This window comes from Tupaia chinensis, unplaced genomic scaffold (genome assembly GCF_000334495.1).
Source record: "Tupaia chinensis unplaced genomic scaffold, TupChi_1.0 Scaffold000113_1, whole genome shotgun sequence".
Lineage (NCBI taxonomy): Eukaryota > Metazoa > Chordata > Mammalia > Scandentia > Tupaiidae > Tupaia > Tupaia belangeri.
Window position 1 is genome coordinate 1,314,651 of NW_006159577.1, and position 19,723 is coordinate 1,334,373.

Consider the following 19,723-nt stretch of genomic DNA (forward strand, 5'->3'; position numbering starts at 1 on the left):
ATTTCAAAAAAGCCTCCGCCCCCCACCAAAGAAAAAAAAAAAAATACGCACTCGCAACTGAGTTGACCTAGTTAGAAAAGTTAGGAGGAGGTAACTATGCAAAAAAGAGGGGGAGGGAATCCCAGGCCTAGAGAAAAGCACAGGCAAACTCATAACTGCCATGAGAGAGCATAGCCAGAAAGGGATACTGAGAGTTGGAGATGAGGCTGGGGTAGGGGCAGCTAGGAGTAAGATGGGCTGGATAGGCAGCTGTGCATCAGACTGTGGCCTGGTTCAGAAATTTAAGATGATCTACAGGTGACAGGCTTTTAGCAAGGGGTCACATGATCAAGATAAATCAGACTAGACATGATTCATATTTGGATCAGTGAGGTAGTAGAGAAGACGGAGAGAGCCACTTAGGCTCCAGGAAGATTTAGTCTCATGGGGAGGACTTCAGGGATGTATTGGATTAGGAGTGAGGGAGAAAATAGGTACTAGTGTTACCTGGTTGGATGAAGTACATAGAAGAGCCAGGTACACTGAAAGGTTAATAGGTGGGTAGGTGCCTTTGGGACATCTAAAAAAAGTGCCAAGTAGGCAGAAGGATATACGGGCAGAACCATAAAGAGGGTGGGGCTACAGATTTACAGCTGTGTGAGAGTCATCTCTTTGAAGTTGGTGAGTGAAGTCATGCAGGTGACCCAGACTGCCTGCTAACCTGATAGAAATTTAACAACCCAAGCTTCCAATGCAGATGAAATCACATGAACAGTGAGCTACAACAGAAGAGAAAACTTTCTAGTAACCTTTCATGTGATATTTGTCCCTGTAACAGGGTTGTCACACACAAATCACCTGCAGCAACATAGAATATTATGGACACATTGGTCCCCATTGCATGGGATCTTTTTATGCCTGTGACTTTGAATCAGATTCCTGCTACTCACACACTCGTTTGCAGTGTGTATTCATAAATATATCTTGCCAGCATTTTTTATGCTTCAGTTAATTTAGTTGACATCTAATTTAGTTGACATATAAAAATAAAATCAATTTTCAAACAAAATATCCATAAAATAAGTGAAATGCTCTAATAGGTTTCAAGAAATTAAAATGTAATATATTTAGGCTTCTATTCTCAAGCAATTTCATCTAGAATAGTAGAATTGTAGATGTAATTTTTTTTACAAATCCCTGTCAATTATACAATAATAAATGTTGCTACTATATATTCAGAAATACATTGCTTAGAGTGGTTTGTCATGAAAAATGAGCATTTTTGTTGGCACTTCTTTAAAATATCAAAGAGTCTAAATATGAATACTTTGTGTATTGATGTTCAGGCTGTAATTAAGCCGTGACAATGATTATTACTTTGGATGTAAACACTATCAAATTTTTTATTGGGTGAATTCTTTTTCAATTAATGTTGAGTTATGTTCTGTTTATTATCTTGTTTGCTTATGTTTCCTGTCATTTTCCAGTTGTCTGCTTGAATTCTGTTTTTTAATAGTGATTTAGCAACTGATAATGTGTATTGATTTCAATTTTGCTTCTAATTTACATTTTTATCTCTTTGGTTGATGTATTTGGCTTAATCATTTTATTTTTATAAGCAGTTGTACAATTTGTTAATTTAGCTAGATGATTAAATTTGGTTTCTAAAGAGAATTTGTTTTAGAAAATGGTCCCTGAAGTAAATTAGCGCTTGGCATTACCAACATGTCAAAGGGGCTGCTCTCTTAAAGATAACTAGAAATGTGATTCTAAATTCTTAAAAGTGGTATTGTAATTTTAAACCTCTGACCGTATAGAGCTATATATTCCAGTAGGTGGTGCAAATTGACTCCATTTCAAACAGAAATGTAATTCAAAATTGTGATCTAACTATTTGCACTGTAAAAATTATATTTCAACATGTTTTCTCAACTGCAAAATTATTTTCTTCTCTTTGTAAAGAAAGCTTGATTTACCCTCTTGCTGCTCATTTTTCTTATGTTTTATTCCACAGGTACCATTGAGTAATCATTGTTACAGGCGAGGTGAGAGGAGAAATTAGAGGGGCTAGAAAAACTGGGAGACCTGTGAAAATTGTGAATACAAGGAAAAGTTAGTTGCTTCTGTGCTTCAGTGCCATAATAATATGAGTATAATGTCAGTATCAATGTTACTCTGATAGTTTTTTATGCCCACCTGGTGAATCAAGTACCATGTTTTTGTCTTATAAAATGTGCTGTTATTTCACTTCCGTGAGTCTGATATCTTCACACAAACACATAAAATACATATACAAAGATATTCATTGCAGCATAGTTTTAGGATTAACTTTTTATTTTTATCCCAATACATGTTCCTGAGAGGTGACAAAGTAGGACAATTTTAAGAGCAGTGACTCTGGGATAGTGTGTATCTCTTTTGGTTTATCTGCAAAACGCAGATCATTATGGGTACCTATCTCCCAGTGCTGATAAGAGGATTACATGAGCATGTACATAACATGTTTAAAGTATGCCTGGCACAAATTAAATTCTGTATGAAGTGCTGACCCACTGTGATGTTATAGGCAGTGGGATACCACTGCATGATACTGGAGCTATATGAAAGGGCCCTGGTTTGAGCCCCAGGTCAACTTGAACACACAGAGCACACTTGTTATCCTGGCTGACTGGAAGGCTGGGGAAGAGGGAGGATGTGTGGATGGTGGCATGTGACATGTCAAGGGTACTTGTCTCATTGCCTACTAGTCTCTCACTTGCTCATGAAAGAAATAAAAATAAAATAAATTTTTAAAAAGTAAAAACTTTTTCATCTTCCCTAAAAGATGAAAGCACTACCCATGAAGTACTAACCCTCCATTCACAATTTTGTAACATCTATATATACTCCCTATTCTCACCCCCATATACTAGGTTGTTGGGAAAGTCGTGATGCATTTTTACATAGAAAAACATAGAAAAATTCATCATGACTTTCCCAACAATCTAATAGTTTAGGCTAAATTAAAAACCCAGTGTTTCTTTATTATAACTCTACAAGTATGACTGAGTCAGACATATTCTAGATCTTTCTCTTTTCTTTTTGAATACATGTCATTTTTTTCCCCTGGTGTTAACAATGACATCAGTTTTGTTTTATTTTAGACTTATTTATTTTACTTATTATTATTAATTAATTTGACCAGAGAGAGAGAGAAAGGAAAAGGGAAAAATCAAGCCACCAGGTCTAGTACTTAAACTGTGGTCAGCCATGTGGGAGTCCAGTGCCTTAACCACCACACCATCTGTTGGCTCTAACAGTAGCATCAGTTTTATATTTGCTGGACTTTCTATGTATATCATTTCTTTTGACATAGAGTTCCTTTTAAGTTTTCTTGTTTCACTCTCTTTTTCCTCTTTCTAGAAGCCTGGTGTTCTACTCCAGTCTGGAGTGGGTATTTCCTTGGGCTATTGCCATCCTGTGGCTCCCCTTTTCCATCATTCTGAGACTTTTTTTCTTTCTTGTGTTGTTTCCTGCATCCTATGTTTGTTGTTTTAAGCACATTTTTCAATAGTTGCTTAAGAAAAAATTACTCAAAAAATAAATGTTTTGAGGTCTCACTGATTTGATAGATAGTATAGCTGGGAATAGAATTCTGGGTTGAAAGTTATTTTTACTCAATATCCTACAAGACACCCTTCTTCTTGGTTTTAGTTTCAGTGTTGTTGAAAAATCTTATATTGCTCTGTTTCCTTCTCTTGTTTTCTTATTTTATTTTGAAAAAGTTCAAACCTACATAAAAGAAAAGAAAAAGCAACACCCAAATATGACATACCTAGATTCATTATTATTATTATTATTTGTTTTTTGAGAGAGGTTTTTGCTATAAGGAGCGTGCGCTCACCAGAAAGACAGAGAGAGACAGGGAGATAGAAAGCAAGAAATCACCCCCAAGGGGGAATGACCATGCCGCACCCCCTTCTCCTCCATTCTCCTCTCGGGATCTTGGGCACGCAAGCACACACACCTGGCATGAGTTTAAGCCACCAGGTCTGAGACTCGAACTGCGGTCCACTACATGGGAGTCCAGCGACATAGCCATTATGCCAACTGCTGGTCTCAGATTCATTATTGTTAACAGTTTGCCACATTAGCTTTCTCTGTTCTCTTTTCTCTAATTCATACACACACACACACATCTATATTGTATAATTTCTTTATTAAACATTTGAAAGGTGTAAACATCATCATGTTTCCATCCTAAATATTTCAGCATGGTTCTTCTAAAAATAAGAACGTTCTCCATTTCCCACCATACATTGTTACAGCAGGACATTAAACACTGATACAATAAAATACAATATAGAGGTCATATTCAAATGTCCCCAAATCATCTTTTTTTTTTAAAAAAAAGAGAGAGAGAGAGTTTTGCTATAGAGCATATGCACTCCCCAGAGAGACAGACAGAAAATGAGAAATGACCCCCCAGGGGGGATGGTCACGCTGAAGTCCCTTCTCCATTCTCCTCTTTGGATTTTGGGCATGTGCGCACATGCACCCATCATGAGTTTTAAGCCACAGGATCCAGGGCTCAAACCATGGTCAACTACCTGGGAGTCCAGCAATGTAACTATTACACCATTTTCTGGTACCTCAAATCATCTTTTATAACTGCCTTTCTTTCTCTGTTCCAGGACTGAATCTAGTTCCTACTACCAGATTTTTAAATTTTTAGACCAGAGTTTATTTTTAACACCTATCATGCTGTACATTCAGAGGGAATAGATTCCAGAAGCTTAGGCTCCTTTCCATTGGTTCTCACAAAGTATGCTTCTCTGGATGGAGCAAGCTGGCACTTCAGTGGAACCCAGGTACCTCTTTCTTTGACTCCCTTCTTTTTTCTGGTTATTTTCCTTCACACATTTTAGAAAACTATCTCTGCACTTAGAATGCTTAATATGCTCAGTACACACATTAATTCTTTCGGCAAGAATCTTGTCTTTAACTTGTTTGTTTACAACAATGCAAACAGCATGCTGGGTAACATTATAGACTCTTCTAGTTTTGCCATGGTAACATTTGTGGGACATTTGCTTTTGAACAGTACCCATTCCCTTGATGTCTACAATATCACCTTTCTTGTAGATTCTCTTATATATTGCAAATAAATAAATAAACCACCAAAAACACTCCATGTTTACTAAAAGGCCTAGAGAACATGTATCGGGTACCTCTTTTCTTTCCCTTTGTATTTGTCATTTTGGTGAGTTACTGGAAGATGGTTGTTCTGGCCAAAAGGCCAGATTTATTTATTTTAAAGGATACTGCTCATTCCCTGCCTATATCCTGAAACTCTTCAGTGTGCTCTGGCCAACTTCTAGCTGCCAGTATCCATATCCCTGTGCCTGAGGGCTTTCCTCCCCCAACTACAGGTTATTTGACTTGATTACCCATATTCTGTGCTTCCTCATCTCCATATCTCATTTCCGCACATGTGGAAACTCTCAAGTTTATTTTCTCTTCCAGAGAATAAGCCTCTACTCTCTTGCTGATGGTGTTGGAGTGGAGAAGGAAGGTGTAGTTGCCTGGGTACATAAAGTGGGGAAGAGGTAGAAGTTTAACCATTCTGCATATAGAGTTTCAATCAATGGGCCATTTCAGTCTTGCCTTGCCCTGCCCCCACCTCCTGTGATATTTATGTCCTGTTCTTGGTTTCCCCAGGTTCTTTCATCTGGTTAACTTCCTACTGGCACCTGGGACATAGCTTCTGCTCTTTACTGCATCAAATACTGTTTCTCAATCTGCTTTTTACATTCCACAATTTTACTGAAATCTTTTATTATGGTCTCCTCTTTAGTTTTCTTTGTTCTTGTTTATACCTTTGAAAAATTCCGTTGATAAAGAGTTTCCAGACAAAGAGGAAATAGAAGCATATGATCAATTTGCCATAATCTCTGAAACATACTTTAAAAAATTTTTATTGAAGACTATTTAATACCTGTCATGTACCAGGTGCTTGAGATATGCAAATCACAGAGAGTCCCTGGGTTTACAAAGTTAAGAGTCTAGAGGTGAGACATTAATGCATGCCACTTTACAAATTGTGATCAGTACTTTCAAGGAAAGTTTGGTTTTCTACACTTAAATGGAAGACCTGACTTAGTTTAGAGGAGTTCTAGATTCCCTGAGAAGTGATGTTTGAGATTGAAGGATGAATAGGAGTGGATAAAGAGGTAGAGTGGAATTTGGGGTTTGGTAAAGCATTCAGGACAGAATAATGTACAAAAGTCATTTGGTGGCATGAAGCATAGTTTTTGCAGCGAGTGCAGAATGGGAGGAGAGTGATGGTGTGAGATTCAGCCAGAGACAAAGGCAGGGATCAGAACAGTCTGTTCCACAGTTCACAAACCACACTGAGGACCTTGACTTTAGCACAATGTAATGAAGGCCACTAAAGGGATTTTTGAGTTGGTGTTTTGGGCTAGCCAGTGGTGTGGGGGTTAAGGATGCTAGAATCCACATGGCCGACTATGTAGTTTGAGTCCTAGACCTGGCAGCTTGAGAAACATATTGAGCTCCTGTGTGTGCATACCTCAAATCCCAAAAGAAAGGAGAAACATGGGAGAAGAGATTGTGTCATGACCATTTCCATGGAGCAGGAGGATTTCTTCCTTTCCCTCTTGCCCTCTCTGTCTCTTTCCAGTGAGTTTGTGAACCGTCTGGAATTATTATTATTTTTTAAAGAAACAGAGTTAGTGTGATCTTATTTATATTTTTCAAAGACCATGAGATGAAGAATAGCCTGGATGTAGAGGACAGTGTGGATGTAGGGATTCCACAGAGGACATAGTCATTTAGTTGAGAAATAGCGGTAATTTACCCCAGAGTGTCAGAAGTGGAGTTGGAGAGATGGATATGCCAGGTTGTGGGATGGATTGGATTTGGGGAGTAGAAAAGAGGGCAGCACAAGGATGACACCTATGTCTTATGTCTATGGAACTGAACAGATGATGGTACTGGGAGAGTAGGAAACTGGGAAAAAATTGGATTTAAGAACTAGAAGATATAACAGAGTTGTCCATCAACAAAGGAGTGATCAATTAGATTGTCACAGAAGCAAAGTTGGAGCAGCCATCGCTTTGACCAATGGAAAGCCAGAAACAGACTACAGAAGAAGAAGGTTAGCCATGATTCTAGAAAATAGGGTCAGACTCATGATCATGGACTGGTGGTCAATAATAGAATCTGCTAATAAAATCCCAATCCAAGTCTGGAGAGGATAGCATTGGAGGAGGTGGCTATGGAAGAAAATGTACAGATATTAGGTAAACTGATCCTTTTCAGACTTGAAAACAGTTTCCAAGAGAAGCCAATCATTTTTGAAGGGGTGCATCATCCCAAGTGACCACCAAAAAGAATCAAGTCAGCCTTCAACACTGAATAGAGATTCAGGTGAGATCTACCTGACACCATTTTTATTGGAAAGTGGGTTAGTTTGGCTCCTGCACAGGAAAGGGGCCATGGGCTTCAGTAAATTCTGGTTCTTTAAGTGGGTAACCTGGTTACCTGTCAGTTTTAAAACTTCTACTTTCCAGGCATAGCCCTACTGTAGTCCACCCTCTATCACTGTATATCTGACAAGGTTTATGTGGGAATAGAGCGGGCCCCAGATGGCTCAATGAATAAGCTATAATGAACTAATTGCTCACAGAGGTGGGCAGGGTTAAGAGACATATGATGGTGAGACTCTCTCTCCATCTCTGGGCCTAAAGGGATGGAGGGAGGGAATGATGTTACTAGATTCCACCAAAGCTAGGTCTAGGGAGGAGGTGGAGGTGAGCATAGAATATTAGAGAGACAATCCCAGAGGAGGAAAAAAGTGGGGGAAAATACTCTAGCTCTTGTTTCCTGTGTTGGTTTCCATCTTCTATGGCTCAAACCTACTTGGCAGCCAGCGGGCAAAGAAGTCCAGGCCATTGCCATACACAGGGGTCAACCTCCTGGGCAGGTTGAGAATGAAGAGGGGGCTATCTTAGTCCGGTATTACATTGCTAACAGAAGTACATGAGACTGGGTGATTTATAAAGAAACAAGGTTATTCAGCTCACAATTTGGAGGTCTGAGGTCCAAGGGCCAACCGGTGAGGCTTCAGCATGGTGTGGGGCAGCATTCTGAGTAGAATTTCTGTGTCTAGTTGTAATCTCATTTCCTCTGTTTATATACCTGCCAGAGGTCAGTCATAGCGCCCTGCCTTAATGACATTTTCATATCTAAGGCCACACCAAGGGACAATATGAAGGGATTAGTTCTCACTTAAAACATTTACAGTACAATCCAAGTCCCAACACATGAATTCTAGGGATATACAGTCACCACTCACTAAGAACAAATTCCAAAACATGAACCTTTGGGGGCCAAACCATTATTCAAATCATAACAGAGGCAAATGGAAAACCACTTGAACACATTTTCTTTTTTTTCAAGAGATATTTTTGCTATAGGGTGCATGCTCTCACTGGAGAGACAGAGACAGAGAGACAGAAAGTGATAAATCAATCCCCAGGGGCAGTGGCCATGATGTAATCCCTTCTCGTCCACTCTCCTCTTGGTATTTTGGGCACACATGCACACAACCCAATGTGAGTTTTAAGCTGCCAGGCCTGGGACTCAGACCATGATTGACCATGCAGGAGTCCTGCAACTTATCCGTTACATCATCTTCTGATCCCCACACATCTCCTCTTGAATCACCCTCCTTATTGCCTATTCCTTGCCAGTGCCCATGCCTCTGCTGCTCCTGGCCAAGAGATGCCTTCCACCCAGTGCAGCCTGGATCTCAGGCCGTGCCCAGATCTCACTCTGCACACAAACCTGGCAGGGAGACTCACAAACACTCACACTCAAAATGAGCACAGAAACTTCTCCCAAGGCCAAATAGAAATGACTTTTGGATTACCCACCATTTGGCTGGATTATCTGCACCATTGCTTCCGTCCATTACTGAGTAGAGCCAGGAGGTATCTGGACTGTCCTTGATGTTCCAGGATGACCTTGTGAAGAGCTGATTACAGTCTGTGTGCAGAAAAGATGTTTGACTATCGTTCTTTTTCTCATTCTGGTTTAACAAAGCTTGATCTTTGGCTTGTGGCTGGAACCCATATTGAAGATTCTGTCATTGCTCATGATTTTTCTTGGAAGGCTTGAATTCATATTGAAGCAAGGTTTTCTATTAGCAGAGCTGAAATGCATCTATTAATACATTTGCTTTAAATCTTCCAGGCTCCCAATTTGGTGTTCAGGACCCCTTTCCCATAGTACCCCTCCTTGCCCTCATCCCCTGGCTACACTCTCTCATCCCCAAGCCATACGAAGGACAGATGCTAATACAGTTGCAGGGGACCTTGTGTCAAAGCAGAGAAGAGAGTTGAGGGCAAGATGCTGATTCTGAGGTCAAGACCTGTGAGTGTTTATGGAGAAGCTGCTGATGGGAGTTTGGGCATCTTCATTTGGGCTCTTTGACCTGGCACAGAGAGCATCTGTGTTGGCCATAGCATCCTTTGATTCTCAAAGCCCTAATTCTAGAGACAGACTTCCAGGGCTTCTGGTCTGACCCTCTAGTGCTAATCCTGCCATTTTACATTTCCTAGGCCTTTTCTTTCTATTCCCACTATCACTGGGTTGCATGTAAGTACTAATGAGCTCCCTTTTACAATGAGAAAACTGATGCATTAAGAGGTTAAATAACTTGTCCAACAATGCACACCTAAGTGGCCAAACTAGGCTGCTACCCAAAGCAGACAGTACTGCCTCCAGGGACCCCCCCATGGGTGGGCTTTCCCAGGGCTTTTGCTGCTCCCTTCTGACTGTTGGAAAGTTTTCCTGTTGTCTAAGGAAATAGTAAGGCATTAACATTCAGGTGATTTTGCTTTCAAGCATGACTTAGAGAACAAACTATAAATAATTTTGGATATGATTTTTTTAAAAATTTGCTATAGGGTATATGCACTCACCAGAGACAGAGAGAGGGAAAGAAGAGAAAGCACATCCCCGGTGGGGGGGGGTAGATAATCACACTGCAATCCCTTCTTTTCCATTCTTCACTCTCCTCCCAGGATTTTGGGCACACACATGTGCCTGGCGTGTTTTTCAAGTAGCTGGGTCCAGGACTTGGACTGAGTGGCCAGCCATAGGAGATCCAGAGCCTTAACCACCATCCACCCTGGCTGGCCCTGAATATGCTTTATAAAATTGTTTTATTACACTAGAGACTGGGTTAGAACAGAGGCTGGGATTTTTTTTTTTAAATCATAAAGTTAAGTATTTAAAATTCAGAAAAGGTGATCAACAAAGATGCAGGATAAAAACACCTATTTCAAATAGGAAAATATACAAGTTTATAGTAATCCTATTGATGTGGAAATTAATAAGGAAATAAATATGGAATTTATCAACTTTATTCAATAAAATTGAATTGGTGGGGCTTTCGCCACTCACTGTTATAGTTTTCATCATAACTTCCTTACCTTGTCTGTCTCAACCCAAAGGAAGAATCTGGACCCTGTGGGTAACAAATGAACACATCTTGTTAACAAGGAGGCCACGGTCAGGACAAGAAGGGCTGCTTGAATCTTGAGGTGTGCATCTGGGGCTTTCATGCCAACTGGTGTGAAAGCCAAACTTACAGGGTTATCAGAGAGGCTGTGGTGGTAGACCTGGGATTTGCCAAAAGACCTGGGATCTGCTTCAAAGAGAAGCAGTTGGGCTCTGGTGGTGTTTGGAGAGTGAGTTCAAGCCTAGAGTGGGTGGGCTGCGGTTGGAGTTAGGGTTCAGCTTCTTACCTGTATCACTCATGGAGAGCATACTGAGAGACCCGACTTGCAGAAGAAAGGCATGGCAGAGGACTGAGCCGTGCTCAGCAGTGATGGATGGTAGGACATCATTCAGGAACATGGGTAGGAAGTGGCAAGTGGTTCTCAGTCTTGAAAGCTCTAGCCAGTCCTGCAGTAGGGCTCTCTGATTTTTTTTTCCTCCCACCTTCCAGTGACCCCACCTCTGTCTCCCTTGCCAGCCCTCTTCTCACCTTCAGCCTTCTTTCCTTTCCAACTTTTCCCTCAATCTTCATTTCCTTTTGACAGAAAGAAGGAATATGTATTGGCTCAGGTGCTGAAAAGTTCAGGAGTACTGCTGACTTCAGGTGCAGGCTCAGTCCATGTCACCAGGACCCAAGTGCCTTTGATCTCTCCAGCAGGTCTTCTCCATGAGGTGATCTCATTCGCCCAGTGTGAAGATGGGCAGGTAGTAGCAGAAATGCCAGCCCCTGTGTTTTCATATTCAAATCTGTCAGGAAGGATTGAGATTCTTTCTCTGCTCAAATGAACTCTGAAACTGAGTTTAATTTGCTCAGATTTGTATCATGTGCCCATTCTGGAAACAAACTTTATTGCCCAGGGGGAATGTGATGCATTGATTGACCAGTGTTGTTGGAGCAAAGTGCAGAATCAACTTCACCTAAACTATCTGGAACAATAGAGCAAGTGAGACAGAAATGAGGGTTATTGCTGGAAGAAAGCAGATGGTGGATGCCGGAAAGGCAAGTCCTAAGTATCCTCTATAACCCCAACTTCTTCTTACCTCCAAGTCTCCCAACACACTTCTTGGGACTGAACCCTGGCTTTGATTACTTGGCCAGTGTTCTTGGGACCTGTCCTAACCTCCTTGAAGAGGAATCCATCACGTGGTCTACTTACTATAAAAATTAGTACTAGATACTACAGAAATAATGCCAAATACTTTTCACTAAAGGAGAGGAGATATATATATGGTTGTTGGAAAAGTCATGATGCATGTTTTGCATAGAAAAAATGGACACAATCTCCTTTTTTGGGGGCCGGCTTCCCAAGAGCAGAAACTTTGAATGTTTCACAATTATGGTCAGAGGAACCAATGAAGACCTTGTAGTGGGTCCTTGTCTTCCTACTTAAAGATGTTATTGGAGAGTTTACTGGAACTTGGAGCTTTGCTATTCCTTATTGGGTGACTGCAAGGCTTCTCTTTTACCCCTAAGAGTCTGGGGTAAGGCCAAGGGTCATGCCTCAGCAGACTTTAAGCTTTATATGATTTTACTTTCCAAAATGCAAAGCTTATTTAAAGTGGGTTCCATGGGAGCTAGCAGGAGAACTTCCTGCCTGTCCCAAGGGCTGAATGACAATGCTTCCATGGAAATGTGGACACATTCCTTTCTCAGACTTTTAGGCCTGGAGAATAGGGACCATCTCTTTTGCATTGTGTTATCTTCAGCACCTAATGCAACTTGGAGTATTGCCTATAAAACACTTTTCTGGAATACATGCAAATTTGTGGTTTGACTAAAGGGAGTCTGGCCCTCTCTGGTGTTAGCAGACCATCACTGATTCTGCATACTTTGTAGCTTAATTTACATGTCCTTCTCCTTGTGGGGTCTTGAATTGCTGCAAGACATTGATCAAACACTATTTGGTTTGCCAGGACTTCTATTTTAAAAAAATCTTTACATTTTTTTCTTGCCCACAATAGCAATGTATGTTCATCACAGAGATTTAGAAAAACCCAATGAAGAAAAAGAAATAAATCATTCAAAATATGTGTACAACCTGCCATTTTCCCCCATGAACATATGTATATATTTTTACAAAAATCAAGATCATTGTGTACATACATTTACCTTTCTTTTTGCCTGAACAATAGGATAGAAATATATTTTCTATCTGTATTTATGTAATTCATCTATATTTTTCATGACTGCATTGAGGTCAAGTGCATTTACATTTCATTTATTTATTTATTTATTTATTTATTTTTACTTCTCTCTCTCCTGTAGTGAGCAGACTTAAGGATAAATCTTTGTTCAAGTACATGGGTATTTTTTGGGGGGTAAATTCTCAGACATAGAATTGCTAACTCATAAATGATAGACTTTTAAAGGAATTTTGGGGTTATTGCTACCAAATTACTCCTTGCTGCCAGTATAATTTTTTTTTTTTGAGAGGTTTTTGCTACAGGGTGCGTGTGCTTGCCACAAAAACAGAGAGACAGAGAAACAGAAAGTGAGAAATCACCCCCCAGGGGGAATGGCCATGCCACAATCCCTTCTCCTCCATTCTCTTTTGGGATCTTGGGCACACACATACACACACACACACACACACACACACACACACACGCCCAGCGTGAGTTTAAGCCACTGGGTCCAGGACTCGAACCCCGGGAGTCCGGTGACATAGCCATTATGCCACCTGCTGGTCCTATCAATAGTAATTTCTTAATTCTTAGTCCTGATGTTAGCTCTGGCAGTACCACTAGCAATACCTGGAAAACTCCTGGCTGCAGTGTGATACTTGACCACCAACCTTTATGGTTGAGACTTCCTGCAATAGTGACTCTTTATTCCAGCAGATAAACTTGTCTTTAAGGATCTGATCCTTCTTACTGCTGTTTGTTCAGATCTCTTTTAAAACTGGGATGAATGTGGTTTTCAACTTGAGATTGTACTTAACTCAAGAAGGCAGTGCCTTGCATCTGTCGCTTCATTACCCAGCTTTCATTCTTATTGGTTTCTATTGGTTTCCCAATGGACATTCTGTCCCTGCCTTTGCAAGGGCCTGTAGATAAGGACTCCTTTACCTGAGAGCAAGACTTCTCTGTAGAGGCGAGTATTATTGAGCACTTCATCATATGAGACTATTGCAACCACAGAAATTATTTTACCTAGACAATTGCCTGGTCTCCAGGGATGGCCATGGAGATTTTTCTAGGAAGTGAATTGAGGTGTTTGAGCAAGGTGTTATAAACCTAGAACTGACCATTATTTGTGGCCTTTTCAGGTACCAGCAACAATTGGGCAAAGTAGAAGATGCTTGCTAGAATTTTCCTGGGCTATCCATGCAAGTCACAGTTGCCCTGGCCAATGGGAACAAGAGCTAATATGCTCTGAAGATCCTAATTGGCTGATGGCACAATTACGTGCCTACTATTTTAAGGCTGTGTTTCTAGCCCCGCTTGGCAGGCTTTCTTGAGACATCTGGCAACAATGATCAGAATGCCTCTTTTTTCAAGGAGGCTCACAATCAATTCATCTATGAACTCACAAGGACAGGCTCATTTAGTAGAGCCAACATGTTTCAAAGAAAAGTATATTTTTCATTAACTGGCCTCAAAGCAGTAATTACATGTTCAGAGAACACAGTAAAAATTTATTTCTAAATATTTGGCAGTGAAAGGTTGAAGGCACTGTGTATGTGTGTGTGTCCAACATGTTGCATGTGTTTTAAATAAACCCAGCATCTTTCCCTCTAAAAGGAAGCAGGAAATACAATTGTAGACTTTGAAATTTAATTTTTAGCAACAGGATGTGTTTCTAAATACCACTAACATATCAAAAGGAAAATGTATAGTTAAAAGCTTTAAAATTGTTATCAAAGCAATTGCAAAACAAATTAGGTACTTTTAATTTTCTTTCTTTCTTTCTTTCTCTCTCTCTCTCTTTTATTTTTATTTTTTTTCTTAGGATTGTAGTGTCTGAACACTGAAAACCAAATTTCCACTCAGGCTCAAAAGCAATGACAGTGTCTTTGCATGAGATGCAGCTGAACTTGGCTGCTCCCCCCGATCTGATTCACAGTTTATAATCACAGTTATCACAGAACCATTAAAAGCCTATTAACTTGAATTCCCACAATTCCTTGAGGGCAAGGGCAAACAGAGAGCAAAATAACTTTGAATGTAAATGTAACACAACATTTGAAAGGAGAGACTCTCTTTTAATTATGCCATTGAAGGAAGATGTCTTATGGAAGCATCTATCCTAGCAGATGGCTGATGAAAGAATACAACACGAAGTCTAAGATGCTTGGGATATTATGAAAATTATTTATCTGAGAAGAGACTGGTAAAGTGTAGGGAGAGGGTCCAGACCTCTTTGTGGGAAAAAAATAGAGGACAAGTTAAAATGTGTAACTGTAGGGATCAGCAGGTTGCCTGGTGGTTAAGGTGCTGGATTCCCATATGGCTGTCTACAGTTCAAGTCTTGGACCAGTGGCTTGAAAATCACACCAGGCACGTGTGCATACATGCCCAAAATTCTGAGAGGAGACTGGAGGAAAGAGAATTGCAGCATGGTCATATGTCATATTGAGCAATATGATAGAAATATTTTTCTGTGTAATTCATCTATATTTTTCATTGACTGCATTTGAGTCATTTATATTTTAAGTTCATTTATATTTTAATTTCTTCTTTTTTTTTTTTTAACCTTAGTGAATACTGTAATGACCAGACTTAGGGATAAGTCTTTGTTCCAATACATGGGTATTTTGGGGGGTGAATTCTCATTTTCCATCTCTCTGTCTCTCTTGGGCTAGTGCATGTGCCCTATGGCAGAAACCTAAAATAAAAAGTATAACTGTTAGTTAGGTTGACTGGACAAACACTGTACCGAATCAGCCTGAAAACAATCCTCAGCCACATTAGGTGGAAGCAAAAGCCCAACAAATATTCAAGCTATTGTTATGTGAGAAATTTGATTTCATGTTTTTCCACCCTTCAGCGCCTTCACTGACATTTCCCCTAACAATGCTATTATGTGCTATACCAGTAAGACAGTGCAGTCAATAAGCTGTCTTTGTGACTTCAGATAAAATGGAGTGTTCTTATCTCACCACAGAACAATTAGATGCATCAAATTATTCTTTAAAAGTCATATGACGGGGAGCTGTGTGCATACCAATGATGGAGTCTGGTCCCAAATCTCTGAGTCCACCATGGTGAGTAAAGGTTTTCATATTGAGATGCTGTCACTAAATGGTCTCCACATATACACTCCTTGTAGCTGGATTCAGACCTTACCTCACCATTTGTAAAGGAATATTGGAATCACCTGGGGAGGGAAAGCACTTTCTCTCTGCTGTCTGAAATAACTAATTTCAATCCATCTACCCTCACCTTAAATGAGTTCTTCCTGCATGAATTACCCACATTCACTGCCCAGCTTGATCTCATTCCCGCAATGGATAAAGCAAATGACTCAGTCCAGAGGGAGTGGGTTATTGACTAAGTGCTTAATTAGGCGCACAGCCCTTATGTGGTCATTCTTGTACAGTCAAAACGACTGGACCGTGGCATGGCAAAACCATGAATTTGGTTTACTCTCATTTGCCTGAGCCACAGTTGAATCAATGGGGCAGCAATCTAAATTAAACATTAAGACAACCACACTGCAGCATGTTTATGTAACTGTGCAAAGAAACAGCATGTGTCTCTGAATCCTCTAGGGGAAAACATTATCCACTTCCCTACTTCCATATTGGGCACACTGGAAGGTGGATGAAGTATCATCTAGAAAGAGTTTGAGCCCTGTAAGGAAAACTTTCTAGATAAATGATGCAGTTTCAGTCTTTTAGCCTCCAACTTTGGCTTCCAAATATTTAAAAGTCTAACAGTACCGTGATCAGTATCCAATTAAAGGGAGCAGGCTGAGGTGAGAATTCAGTTATCTGCAGATGCAAGGTCGAACATGCCCAAGGGATGCCCTCAGTCCACTGCCCTTTCCTGAGAAGACCTGAGGACTGACTGAATATAGGCATGACAAAGGTGTGCATCCTGCTTCTCTGGAGTGGTGCTTCTCAAACTTTAATGTGCACTCAAATCACCAGGGAATTTTGCTAAAATGTAACTTCTTTTTAGTAAGTCGTGGGAAGGGCCCCAGTGTCTGCATTTTTTTTCCTTTTTATTCTTTATTTTTTAAAGAATTATTTTTATTTAACTTTATTTATTTATTTATTTTAATTTTATCAGAGAGGGCAGAGTGAGAGAGAGAAAGGGAGAATGAGAAAGCAAGCTGCCAGGTCCAGGACTTGAACCTCGATTGGCCATGTGGGAGTCCAATGCCCTCAGCCACCATGCTACCTGTTGGCCCCACAGCATGTGTATTTCTAATAACTGCCCCGCCCCAGGTGATGCTGATCCTGCTTGTCCAAGGACCATACTTGGAGCAGCAAGGTTCTAGTGGGAAAGTTCTCTACTTCTCAACCAACTCACATTAAATTGAATAGAAAAAATTTAAAAAAGACAATTGATGTTTTGGTGACAAGATGTCTTAGAAGTCATAGAGGACCCTGAAGGCCATAGAGAACCAACCCGTGTTCCTGTGAGCCAAGGGACACATCTAGACAGGTTTGAAGCCACACCCTGACTGGCTCTTACTCAGGGAATTCTTTACTGGACTAAATAGCAAGTGACTTGCATGTAGAGACAACATAGTGAGATAACCCTACAGTTCCTCTTTGCCTTTTCTTTAAAATTGTGTCTTTTTGAAAAGTGTATCCTTCCATATGACAGAGAAAGAGAGAGAGAGGGAGAGATCATCGACAGGGTCTTCATGCCATAATCTACCCCCAGCCTCAGTCAGCCCGGATTATGGGCACAAGAACATGCATGCACCTTGCATATACAGTCAGCTGACATTATGGGCATGTGCCCATAATCCTGTGACAGGAAGGTTCTGTGACATGAACCCACGACCTTCCCATGTGGTCCAGTTGGATTACCAACTGCGCCACCGTCTGGCCTCAGTCCATTTGCCTTTTCAACGCACACCCTCTGGACAAAATACCCTGGAATGTTCAAAAACAGCAAGAGCAAGAAAGGACAAATTGGTGGTCATCCATGATTAACTGAGTTGATGAACCCTGGCTCCCCGTGGATTTAGAGAAAGTAAAGCCTAGAGCCAGAACTCAGCCCAAGTCTGTCTTTTATGACTTTGTCTTCTTATTATCTTTGTAACAAGGCTCTTTTATTAGCTTGCAATTTCCTGCCAAGTTGATGAAATCTCCATTATGTTTTATAGTACAAAATAAGAGGATAAGGGAGGTTTTTAAAAGGCCAGCAGATCTCTTCCTCGTTTAGGGAACTGCCTCCCTGCTTCTCTCCCTGTGTGGGGCAGAGATGAACTTTCTGTCATGTTCCAAGACAGTGTTCATTTTCTCTTCAGCTGAAAAATAGAGATTTATTTTGCCGTTTTGCTTTGCGATTCTGGAGGCTGGCATTTTCCATTTTAGTGCTCTACACATGTAATTACTGCTGTCTTTTATTCTGTGTTTTCCGAGGACTATCCCATTCAAACTGTGAGAGGACAAAAGCAGCTGTCTTTCCAGGGGGTGAAAACAATAGCATAAAGTCTTCATGTAAACCTCAACAAACAGTGAAGCACAGAAGTGGAGATAGGAATAAAAATTCCAACAAGTGGAGAAACGGAAATCAAACTAAATATTTCCACCTGTCTATTTCAGAATTTGGAGAAGGAGCAAATAAACTCAAAATGCTTGCTGCATTTGAGGATGTTTTATTTTTTAGGCATTTGTCTTCAAAAAGGCAAAGCTCTCAACCGATTCTTTTGTTGTTGCCTGTTCCCTGTGTCTTTGCCTCCTACTGACATTGGCCAGCTGGGCAAGGTCACAGAGGGCAAGGAGCCTGTCCACAGCTCTGGAGACCCCATGGATGACATGCCTCCCTGCTCTTTCCTCCAGCGTTTGTTCTGACCCATGCCATTCTCCATGACATAAAAGCCATTTCTCCCTGCCTCCCACCCTCAGGCTCCTTTCAGTTTCTTGCATGAGCCAAGCTTCTCCCACTATCAAGGTCTCCAACAGGCTGTCCACTTACTTGGAATGCTGTTTCTTTTCTGGGCTCACCAAAGTCATTCTTCATTTCTTTGTCACCTTTCAAATTCGTTTAGGTCTCACTGTCACATGTACTTGGAGCACCCAGTATCTCTGGCAATTATAACCAATTAGTGACTAGTCATGTCTGTCTCCTGTCTCCCGTGCCCTCATCAGTCAGCTTCTTGAGGACTGCAACTGTGTTGACTGCATCCATCACTGGGCACAGTATACCTCGTTAGACTGTAGACTTTGTTGAGTAACCAATTCTCCAAATTATCACTTAACCAAAAGCTTTTCTAAAAATGATTTGAAAATTTTATAATAGCTCATGCTTTCAGCAAGGCCATAAAAAATTCAGCCATTCACTGATGATGCCTTTTGAAATTTGAATATGGGGTGTCACCCAGGTTGGCAGAGTCAAGAGTTTTTGTTTTTTTTTTTAAATAAATGTTACAGTGAGTTTTTACTTTTCAATTCAATACATGTCCTAGTTTATTGTCTTTCAATTAGTCTTACTTGTCTTAATACAGGAATTGTTTTGAGTATGAGAGAAAAAGATGCAGTTAATTTTCCAGATAGTTTGCAACATAGGGTGAAACAAAAAATGTGCTTCACGCTACAGATGCCTGAGTGCCTTTCAAGATGGCATGCAAATGTGCTGTGCATCCATTACAATTTCCATTAGTACCATATGAATCATGTATCATAATAAAAAAGTGCAATTGAGTCACCTCAATTTGGTTGCTATTTGCAGAAAGAATCCAGATTCATCCTTGCAGAGGGAAACAAAAACGTGCTTTATAGTTCAGATACTCGAGAATTTCTCAGGTGGTCAATATTTTATATGCAAATAGATTGACTTTCCTGAAATGCAAGTTTTATTGTCCAGAATTTGTGCACACGAACATGAAAATGTAACCTTTATTATGTGGAATGACAAACTGTAGCATGTCTACGTGTGCATGACCTGAGCATGTGTGTGTGCACTCAGGGTGGACATGTGCAGACACATGTGTAAAAACATTCCTGCAAAGTACTCAGATTTCTGCCACTTTCTCTGCTGCAAAAGAGAG